The 9686-nt window shown below is 46.2% G+C and overlaps 1 protein-coding gene across 1 annotated transcript in view; it reads left to right on the top strand.

Moving 5' to 3' along the window:
* The first annotated feature begins 740 nt into the window (after positions 1-740).
* Positions 741-9686, top strand: part of NCK2 (NCK adaptor protein 2) — an 89733-nt gene continuing 80787 nt past the window's right edge. Inside the window, exon 1 of the mRNA XM_054198473.1 lies at positions 741-1011. The gene's annotated coding sequence lies outside the window, so the exon portion shown is untranslated. The remainder of the gene's footprint in view (positions 1012-9686) is intronic.

Raw genomic sequence — 9686 nt, 5'->3', positions numbered from 1 at the left:
CCCGCTCGATATGCGGGGGCCGCTGAGGCTGGAACTTTGCCCCGGACCAGAAGGGGAGAGGAAAGACGGGGAGAGGCCGGGAGCACCCGGGGCCAGGAACGGCCCGGCCGCCGCTGCGGGGCTACGGGCCGCGGACGCCCCGCGCGCCCCGGGCGTGACGTCACGGCCCCGCGGCCAATGGGCGGCGGAGGCGCCCCTGATGCCATGGCTGGAAGTTCCCCGGCGGCGGTGCCTCCGCGGCCCCGGCCCGGCTCCACTCCAGGGTTCTTTTCCCGGCCCGTCCCCGAAGTGCGCTCACCCCCCTTGTACCCCTCTTCCTTTCAGCGCTCGCCAGGACTTTCCCCAGGCGCTTCCGCTTTTCCCAGCTTTACCGGGAGCGCCGGGGCTTAAGGGGGACGGGTAGTGGGGGGGAGGTGTGTGTGTCAGGGCGCTCCCGCTGGGCAGGGTCCCCCCCGGCATTGCCCTGCTCCGCCTCCCGGTCCCGGCCCAGAGCCCCGGCGGCGCAGAGGGGAGAGAGCCGCCCGGCCCGGCCCTGCCCGGCCTTCCTGCGGTGGGGCGGGGGAGAGCGGCGGCGCTCCCCGCCGGGCGAGGGGTAGTCCGGGGAGCTCCTCCCGCGCGATCCCGGCAGCGGCAGCGGCAGGAAGGGCAGGGCGGGGGCGGGGGCTGTGCCTGTGCCGGGGGGGGGCGGGCGGTTGGCGGGGGAGGGGCCGCCGCCGCTGCCGCCGGGCGCAGCAGGCTGAGGGGAGGCAGGGAGCAGAGCCGCCGCCGAGGGCCGGGGCCTTGGACGCGTCCGGCGCGGAGCGGGAGGAGGAGGAACGGGAAGGGGGGGAGCCAGCCAGCCAGCCCCTCTCGGAGGACGCGGCCCGCATCCGCCCGGGGAAGGGCAGAGGGAAGCGGAGGGGGGAGCGAGCGGGCGCCGCCGCCGCCGCCGAGGAGACAAAGAAGCGGAGCCCTCCTAGGCTGGGAGCCTCCCCGCCGCCGCCTGCCCCGCTCCCCGCCGGCCGGCCGGAGGTAAGCGCGGGCGGGACGGTGATGAGGCCGGAGCGGGGGCTGGGGCCCGCCGTAAACTTGTGCCGGCGGGGGGCGGTGGGGGGGCGGGAAGGGCCGCCGGGAGCGGGGGAGGGGCGGGTGTCACCTGGGCGGGGGAGGCCCCTTCGCCGCCCCGGGTAGGGGGGGGGCTGGTACCTGCCCGGAGGGGTGAAGGGGGGGCGGGGGGAGTGTTTGTGTGCCACGTCCAGCTGCGGGGAGGGGGGGTCGGGGGCGGCTCCTCCTCATCCTCCCGAGTTGCTGCTGGTGAGTGTGTGTGAGGCGGCAGCCGCCGCTTTGTGCCACCCGCCGGCCGGCCCGCCCGAGGGGAGGCAGCGCTGGGCCGGGACACCCCCCTCTCCCCTTTCCCCCGCGGGGCTCGGCCCGGCCCGGCCCGGCTCGGCCCGGAGGCGGCGTGTCCTACGGGCCCGGCGGCGGGGGAGGGCGGGTAGCGCCTCCCGGCTGGAGCGCGGCGCAACCGGAAAGTTTCCCGGGCGGGAGCGGCCGGGGAGGGGGCGCGGAGAGGAGCGGAGGGGGAGCGGCGCCGCCCCGCACCGGGTCTCTCGCGGCGGGCGGTCCCGGCGGGCTGCGGGCGAGGGTTCGGCCTCCCGGTCTCCCCCACTCCCCCTCCAGCTCCTTCTTTCTCTCCGTTCCCGACTGGATCGAGAGCTGAAGCCGGGGGTTTTCTTGAGGAGCGCGCTTCGATATGCTACCCCCCCGCCCCGACCCCGGTCGATGCCGGTGTAGGTAAAGGACGTAAAGCTAAAAAAAAAAAAAAAAAAAGGTAAAATTATACCTCGTGGACTGACCGCTCAGTAAAGTGCATCCCTGGGCATTTTGGGAGGAAAATTACTTGAGTTTCCAAGTCTTTTCATCCTCTTTTTAATTAAAAATGTGCCCACGCTAACAGCTAGCCCACCTCATGTAAAGTTGTCAGGTGGGGATTCAGGTCTGTAATTCGGGTCTGACCCGCGACTGGCTGATGGTGGGTGCCTCTCGGCGCCGGTTCCGATGTTGACATCTCCTACTGTTGGTGTTTTTTACCGTGCATGTGGCCCTCCGCATGATTCGGGGTTATTCTGTGAGTTACATGTGGTGTTTTAACTGGCTTGTTCTTTTTGTTACTTTAAAAGTTGAATGCTGACCGAACCTCAGCAAGATTTTTAAAGCCTTCTTTATCTGGGTGGCGTTTCTTCCCCTTGCTGTGAAGCAATATTTGTTTCTGAGGAACACACCGCTACTGTTGTAGCAGCTCAACGTAGGAGAATTAGACTTCTCTTTCATGAAACGCGGCAGCGGCCTTTGTAAAAACAAATTTTCATGGCCTAACCACGCATGATTTGTATCATCGAGAGTTTGGACTGGTAACTTAATATGGAGGAATTTGAAAGGGCTCACTGGGTAGGAACTTGTGAAGAATCTCTGTTTGAAAGTACTTGTTTTGCTGCTGCTTTTTAGGAATCTGAAGCAGTCAGCACCACACAGATGATGTTAATGGTACTGTGTTTTCATTTTCGGGATTATAACTTCTGAAGTAAAATAATGTTGTTGCTTCTTAGAATTAACTGATTTCACAACTCTGGAAATCGAAATGGCCTTTCTAACTCAAGTCAGTTTAAGCAGTTAAGCAGATCGCTTTGTCTTCGTAACTGACTTGCTTCTTGAGACTTTGACAGAAGATGTCATTTTCGGGAACAGGGAATAAATGTAGAGATAGAAGGCACCTGTACCACCAAATCAAGACTGTAATTAGCAAATATTTTTATATAGGCCATGAAACAGATACAGAATCCTTATGATGTTAGCTCTCACTGCCGTGGTTCTGTCATTGCAGCATTAGCTGTTGTATTGGCCTTTTGCTTCTACCAGATGGCATTTCCGATTGCTGTTGTGATATAATGATACACAAAATCTCTTTTGCTATATTTTTGCAAACCCAACAGCAGTTGTTCCTTGATTCCTTGGATGGTGTTTTTTATTACATCCTTGCTACTGAATATATGATAAATTAAAAACTTCAGCCTGTGGTTTGTGGAGTGGAAAGCGATCTTCTTATCTCCCCTTCCTCTCTTTTCTTCTATTGTTTCCTGACTAGCTATGTGGGAGCATAAGGAAAGGTATTTTTTCTCTCTTATGTGTCACCTTGCATCTTCTGTCTGCTAAAGAAGAGGGACAAGGTCAGCGGCGTCTGTTTCTTTTCCAGCCTTTGTTTTTTGTACCTTGTGTTGCTGTCGGTGTTTTACTCCTTCGGGGCGCTCATGGCTTTCCTTGGTAGAAACTATAACAGCAGCAACTCAAAAAGTGATGCCCTGATAGCTTTGTTTGCTGGTCATGGTCTTGAGCAGCGGCAAAACTACCTGGAGTATCTGTGTTTTTCATGCTCCTTGAGCATAAAAGCTGCTTCCAGACTCATGGAGACAGGTGCTGTATCAATTTACTTTCCGCAGATTTGAAATCAAAACCAAGGCATCTTTGAATCCAAAGCGTATGTTCTAGAAAATATTTCCTGTTTGCATCGAGGGACCGATGGTTTCTAAGCCGTGGGTATTCCCCCCGCCGTGCTGTGTTTTGAGGAAGGATTGCTGGTGGGGATTTATTAGAGATATTTGAAGGAGTTTTTAGATAGCTGACAACTGTCTGTGAAACCAGATGCTACCGTGTTTCGGTTACTTTAGTCAGACCTGGGGTAAGGTGCTGGGCGCTCGTCACGGGGCATCCTGCTCCCCTGAAGTGGGTCATCTGGAGTGTGGAAGAGTTGAGGTGCTCTGCAGGAATGATGCTTCCCACTTCTGCTGAAATAATAAACTTAAAGGCAATGCACTTTATCCTTATGTTTACTAGGTATACAGAAATGTTGCAGAACAATAGTTTCCACAAAGTCAAGAATCCTTGTTAGTTCCTGAAGACCTCCAGAGAGAACCGGGATAGTGTTTGTAATGTGGGAAATAGCATTGTTTCTTCTTCCTGAAGCGTAAGTGTGGCCCGTACTACTCACTTAACCTGTCCACTGTTGTCTAGTCTTCTGAAAGAGATACTACATGAGGTCCTGGTGACTTACACCTTCTGAAAAATGACTGTTCTGTTTGTTTTGCTTTGAAATTTATGAGTGTTGGCTTAGGAATTCTAAACTCATTTCTGTTTTAGGTAGTTCCATTAAAATTTTTCTTGCAGATTCAATTATGCCCATTAGTTTCCTCATAATAACGTAGTTGTCGGTGTTCTGCCCAATTAAACCATTGCTCTATTCAGTGGTGGGTAAAGTAATTCTTTCAAGTGTTGTTTTTTTTTTTTTCTTGGAATAATCTTTTTTCCCCATCATAAGGATTCTTAATTGTTTCATAAATGCTAATGAAATGAATAAATTGCAAGTGCATTGAAATATGAAATATATATTTTTATATTCCATTAAATATATGTGACACAACAAATTAATTTGTTTCTCACTGTTAATGAAGTGAGTTCATATTTTAAACCCATCATAAATAACTTTGTGTGCAGTGAGGTGGCCTGGCCGTGTATGTTTTTAAGCTTTAGTAGTATTGTAAATTTTAAGAATTCAGGTGCAGAGGAATAAATCTTTATTAGAGAATAGCAACCCATTGCATCTTAAATTACTGCAGCTATGTACAATAACCCGATGTCAGTAAAGTTTTAGAAGTACTTGTGCTAAGAAAAACATCTGTTAGAGTGGAAGCTCAGGCATGCTGGTATAGGCAGTATTTGTTCAAAGTCATAGAAACAAACTTTGTGGCTTAAAGTCTTTTTCTCTCTGTAGGTTTGTTATGCTGGTTTTGGTCCTAATACCATTAACAAGTATGAACATGGTGATATGTAACTAATATTGATTTTATTGTGAGGTAGACAGTGGGGTGAACATGCTGGGACTCTTGGTAGGTACTTGAATTCTCAAAAATGTTGCTTCTCTCTTACAAGCTTAACAAATTACAGATGCAGTAATGTTTTTAATCTAGGCTGATGAAATTTGATCGAGTTTTCCTCAGCTCATCTAAGTTACTCGCTGCAGAGTACACACAACTATAGAAATGGATGTGAAAAAAGGTGGTGAGATATACCACGGATAGAGTATAGCTGAAACTTTATTAGACAAAACCTGGTATATTTAGTCTGTTTATAAAATCAGCTAGTAACCTTCTCAGGCAACCACCATTTTTTTTTTTAATTAAATGAAATATAAACTTTGTTTCCAAGAAGACTTTTAATTAAAAATAAAAAAAATATAGTTAGATGGTAACTCATTGCCATTGTGTCTCAGCAGGTTGTGCTGGTTTTATATGTAGGGCGCTTTCTTTCTCTGTCACTTCAGCAGGTGTCTTAATGCGTAGTCCTTGGAAGTGGTGTGGACAGTGTTTGCTGTGTCAGGGCTGGACCGTTTAGCCAAAATGGATCAGTAACCAAAAATAAATAAAAAGGCCATCAGTTTACTACTACTTTGGTAGAAAGGCAGATTTTAGCCTTCTGAGCCATTTTAGGTTTCTGACTTCTAGAAATGAGCAGAGTATTTGTGGGAGCCTTAATAAGGAGAAGTGACCGGGATGTGCAAGCGGATACTGAAGTTTAGCGAGAGGCTGGAGGCTGCGGATGCTCTTCCTGACGCAGGTGAACTGGGTCATGTCCTCTTACGGTGTAAGATGCTTTTCGCTGAGCGAGTGCCATCTCTCAGCTGTCTTTTCCTACTGGTTACACTGGATCAGCTCCATGCAAATATGGAGGAGCCGTCAGACCCTGCAGGAGAACGGGAGGAGGGTTAGCAAAAGCAGGTGCTTTCTGCTCATGCTGCGGTGAGAGTCTGGGTTCTGCTAGCAGTGCAGCATTTAAAAAAAATAACGCTTTTTATTTTTAAGAAAATAAAGTAAGCTGTTTAAAAAGAATTAGTCCATTTCTCTTCTGATATAACTATGTTGTCCTTATTCATGTTATTTTTTAAAAGTCATTAAACGCTGTTTTAGAATCTTTCCTTCAAAATGAGAATAGATCCTTGCAGAGTGGGAAGGTTTAGAAAGGAATGATGGCGTTCATTAAGCATACAAACTATAAATTAAATATATTAGGATTTTCTAATTCTGACCATCTTGTCAAATTTGACTCTCTGTCAAATTTAAGTTGGCTGAAATTATCCTTTTTGCATGCCAATTAAGTTTTTAGTGAACTATATAGCAAAATAAAGCAGTTCATATGTAGTTCCTTCATGAGTTTTGGAGAGAAGAGGAACACTAAATCCTGTTAAAACTTACTCTGCATACAGAGAGTTAAATTGGTGTATTACTCTGAATTTCTTTAGGGCATTCTTGACTAATAAAACATTTCAAGGGACAGCAATAAATTAAGCCTTCTGTTTAGCAAACCCTGGCACTGGTACTGGAGGAGAGGAGTCCCAAGCATCGATCGGACTGACCTCCTGGTTTTAATGCAATAGGAACACCCTCAGCATAGCATGGCTGCAAGGTTTTTCCTTCCTGTTCTTACAATAGCAGTATATTCATCACGCTTGTTTTCTCCCCCATCCATTGTGTGTCGGACTTGGCTCCCAGTGCCATCCTGGGCTACCGCTGTTCCAAGGGAGTTGACTTCTTAGTTGACATCCTAATGATGTTTCGGATGACGACAAGGAAAGTATTTTTCAACCTTTTAATGCAGCAGGAGAGATACGTGGCTGTGTGATATGTTCTCGAGCTGAATTTTGATAGCTGTCATGACAACAAATCACATGTTCATTTCCCTGAATGGATGGTGTCCCGCCAGACACACACGGAGTGTTATCAAATTTGACAGATCTTGAATGATGACACATCAAGGATTCTGGATTCCACCACAGGAGACTTGGGCTGCTGCAAATGCACGCTGCCACCTGGCTTAGCAAAACTCACTGTAGGCTTTTTCTTGGTTTTGAGTTCAGAAGCCCTTTTGGCTTTTTGTTTGTTTTGTTTTAAATAGATTTAGTGTTTGTTGATAATTTAATTGGTAATTTTAGATCGGACCTTTGTTTGCTAGATTCATAGAATAAAAAAAAAAAGTAGTTGGACTTTGCCCGGTCACTTTAAAGATGTGTATGTTTTTCATGCTTTCAGTGCTTTTAGTAAGAACTTCAGCAAAACCAGGACAAGTGTTGGATATTTTTTGGGTCAGAAGTGGTCACTTTATGCACTGATTTTTCATTTTGTGTTAGTGTTATAAGTCAGTGACAATACAAACACCCCATGCTAGTTCTGCTGTGCAGTGCAGGGATGGGAGCTGACTCCTGTGTTAGATGGGCTGCAGACGGGCGCAGTGGCACAGATGGTTTGTTTGGCTTATTTTTAGCCTTGGCTGCTGTTTATTCGTAAAGTTGAGATTTCAGTTGGACAGCTGTTTCTGGTTTAAGCAGACTGCAGAAGTCTTGTACAGTTGGATAAAAACCTGATAAATACTGATTTTTGCATGTTTTGTATGGGAATGTTATGCTGCGTTTCAGTATCTAGCATTCCGGTAACTGAATCAGATGATCTGCAAACATCGGTTTTACATGAGTGGTGTTGCATTTATTTGTTTATTTTGAGTAGTGAATTATTTTTGCTAGCAATGCTGTCTGGCTATACCTGTAACATAAATGAAATAAAAATTGTTACCGTTTAGCTGCTGGAAAAAAAAGTACCAAGTTTGTATCTGTAATCAGTCCTTCCTACCAGAACTCCTTGAAATCCTGTGGACGTAGCAGTTTTGGAAGTGTAAGTTAAGACATAGCGTTTTTCCCAGCGAGTATTGAAATTTTGTAAAAGTCCCTGCTATTTTTGCAGCTTTGTGATTTTAATTAAGAATGTTTTTGTTCCAGTCATAAAAGAAATTGGCTATGGTATATTTTGCTTAAATGTGTTTTCCTTTAATCATTGCATGCTGAATACAAAAACATGTAGGTGGCATTTATAGGTGTAAAGACGTATATTTTACATCAAAAAAGTGTAAGCCATCCAGAGTATAAACATATTGAGCTTCACCTTTTCTGTCTTTCAGAAAAAAGATTAAAAGAAAAATTGATGATCAATCTCCTTCCTTTATGTTTTCAGGTCTGTAGGCAGTCTTTCTGCTAGTGCTGCAGGGATAATATAGAAATAATTATATTGTGGACTATTCATAAATTCACACTGTTTTGAATTCCATTTAATTCAAATAGAGAAAGAAATTAATGCTAATATCCCAAATAATTAATGCTATAATAAAGGATCTGCCTTCCACTTGACACTGAATGACTTATGTTCCGTTACATCAGAAGACTTAAATCATTTTGAGCATTCAATATTAAAATTCTAGTTCATGAATATTAGAAATTTAATCAGATATCTCAGTAAGGACTGTGTGGATTGTATTGGGTTTAAACATTGGTAATAATAAAGCTCGTGTTTAGCACAAGTATCAAAATATGACACATCATTTTTATGAGCTCTGAGGCTCTTAAGGGATGCATGGGGAATCGTAATGGACTGAAATGTTATAGACCTCCTATGACAGAAAACTATTAAAGTCAGTGCAATGTTGTTATTGCGGCAATGTATGTCTTCTGCTGTTAGTCCTGTCTCGTAATACTGATGGTTGTATTCCTTTAGGATCTTTTCCGGTTTTGCTGACAGGAGATCCTGGATGCTTATTTTGTTCAGATACTCCTTTTGCCTCTCTGGAACATCAGGAAGATGCAATGTCGTGGCTTTGTCAAAATGTTGATTATTTGTTTTGTATCCCAACTTTTCCTGCTGTTGCTGTGGCCTTGTGAAAATGCAAACGTGTGCTTAGTACGGCTAGTGGTCCTGTTGGAATTTATGTCTCTTATTTACAAAACACGAAGCTGAGCCATAAGTATGTCTCTTCAAGACAAGAACCAAAATTACATTGCAGGTCAACTCTCCTTTAGTTATACATTCTTTAACTTGTCATGACATGTTCATTAAATTACGTGTTGAACCTCTGCCTACAGTGTCACATAGCCAGCTTAATTTTACAGACAGACTTTACACCTATACATTGTGTATTATGTTACTCTATCAGCAGTCCCATAAAGTCAGCAGGGCAGCTAGTAGTTAAGCGCTGTTAACGAATGTTGAAGACTGAGATGTTAAAGAACGGGGGTGGATCGGGCAGTGCTTGATATAATGCCTGCTTAAGTTCATGGAAAAAGGAAGTTAGTTCCTGGTGGGGAAAACAGGGGATGGTTTAGTTTGGTGTTTAATTTTAAAATATGGAAACCTAGAACTTAAAACAGAACTGAAGGGGGCCTACAAGAAAGCCGGGGAGGGGCTGTTTGCAAGGGCATGTAGCAATAGGACGAGGGGCAATGGTTTTAAACTAGAGCAGGGCAGGTTTAGATTAAACATTAGGAAAAAGTTCTTTACAATGAGAGTGGTGAGACACTGGCACAGGTTGCCCAGAGAGGTGGTGGAGGCCCCATCCCTGGAGACATTCAAGGCCAGGCTTGATGAGGCTCTGAGCAACCTGATCTGGTTAAAGATGTTCCTGCTCACTGCAGGGGGGTTGGACTAGATGACTTTTAAAGGTCTCTTCCAACCCAACACATTCTATGATTCTATGTCCGCAGGTTGGCTCTCATCCCAGCCAGGTGGGGGGAAAAAAAAATAATCATGTGTTGCCTTTCAAGCCCCAGCCCTCAGGCAGAGTCA

Source organism: Rissa tridactyla, chromosome 1 (assembly GCF_028500815.1).
Source record: "Rissa tridactyla isolate bRisTri1 chromosome 1, bRisTri1.patW.cur.20221130, whole genome shotgun sequence".
Taxonomy (NCBI): domain Eukaryota; kingdom Metazoa; phylum Chordata; class Aves; order Charadriiformes; family Laridae; genus Rissa; species Rissa tridactyla.
Note: the sequence above shows the minus strand (reverse complement) of the source record. Positions and strands in the feature narration are given on the sequence as shown.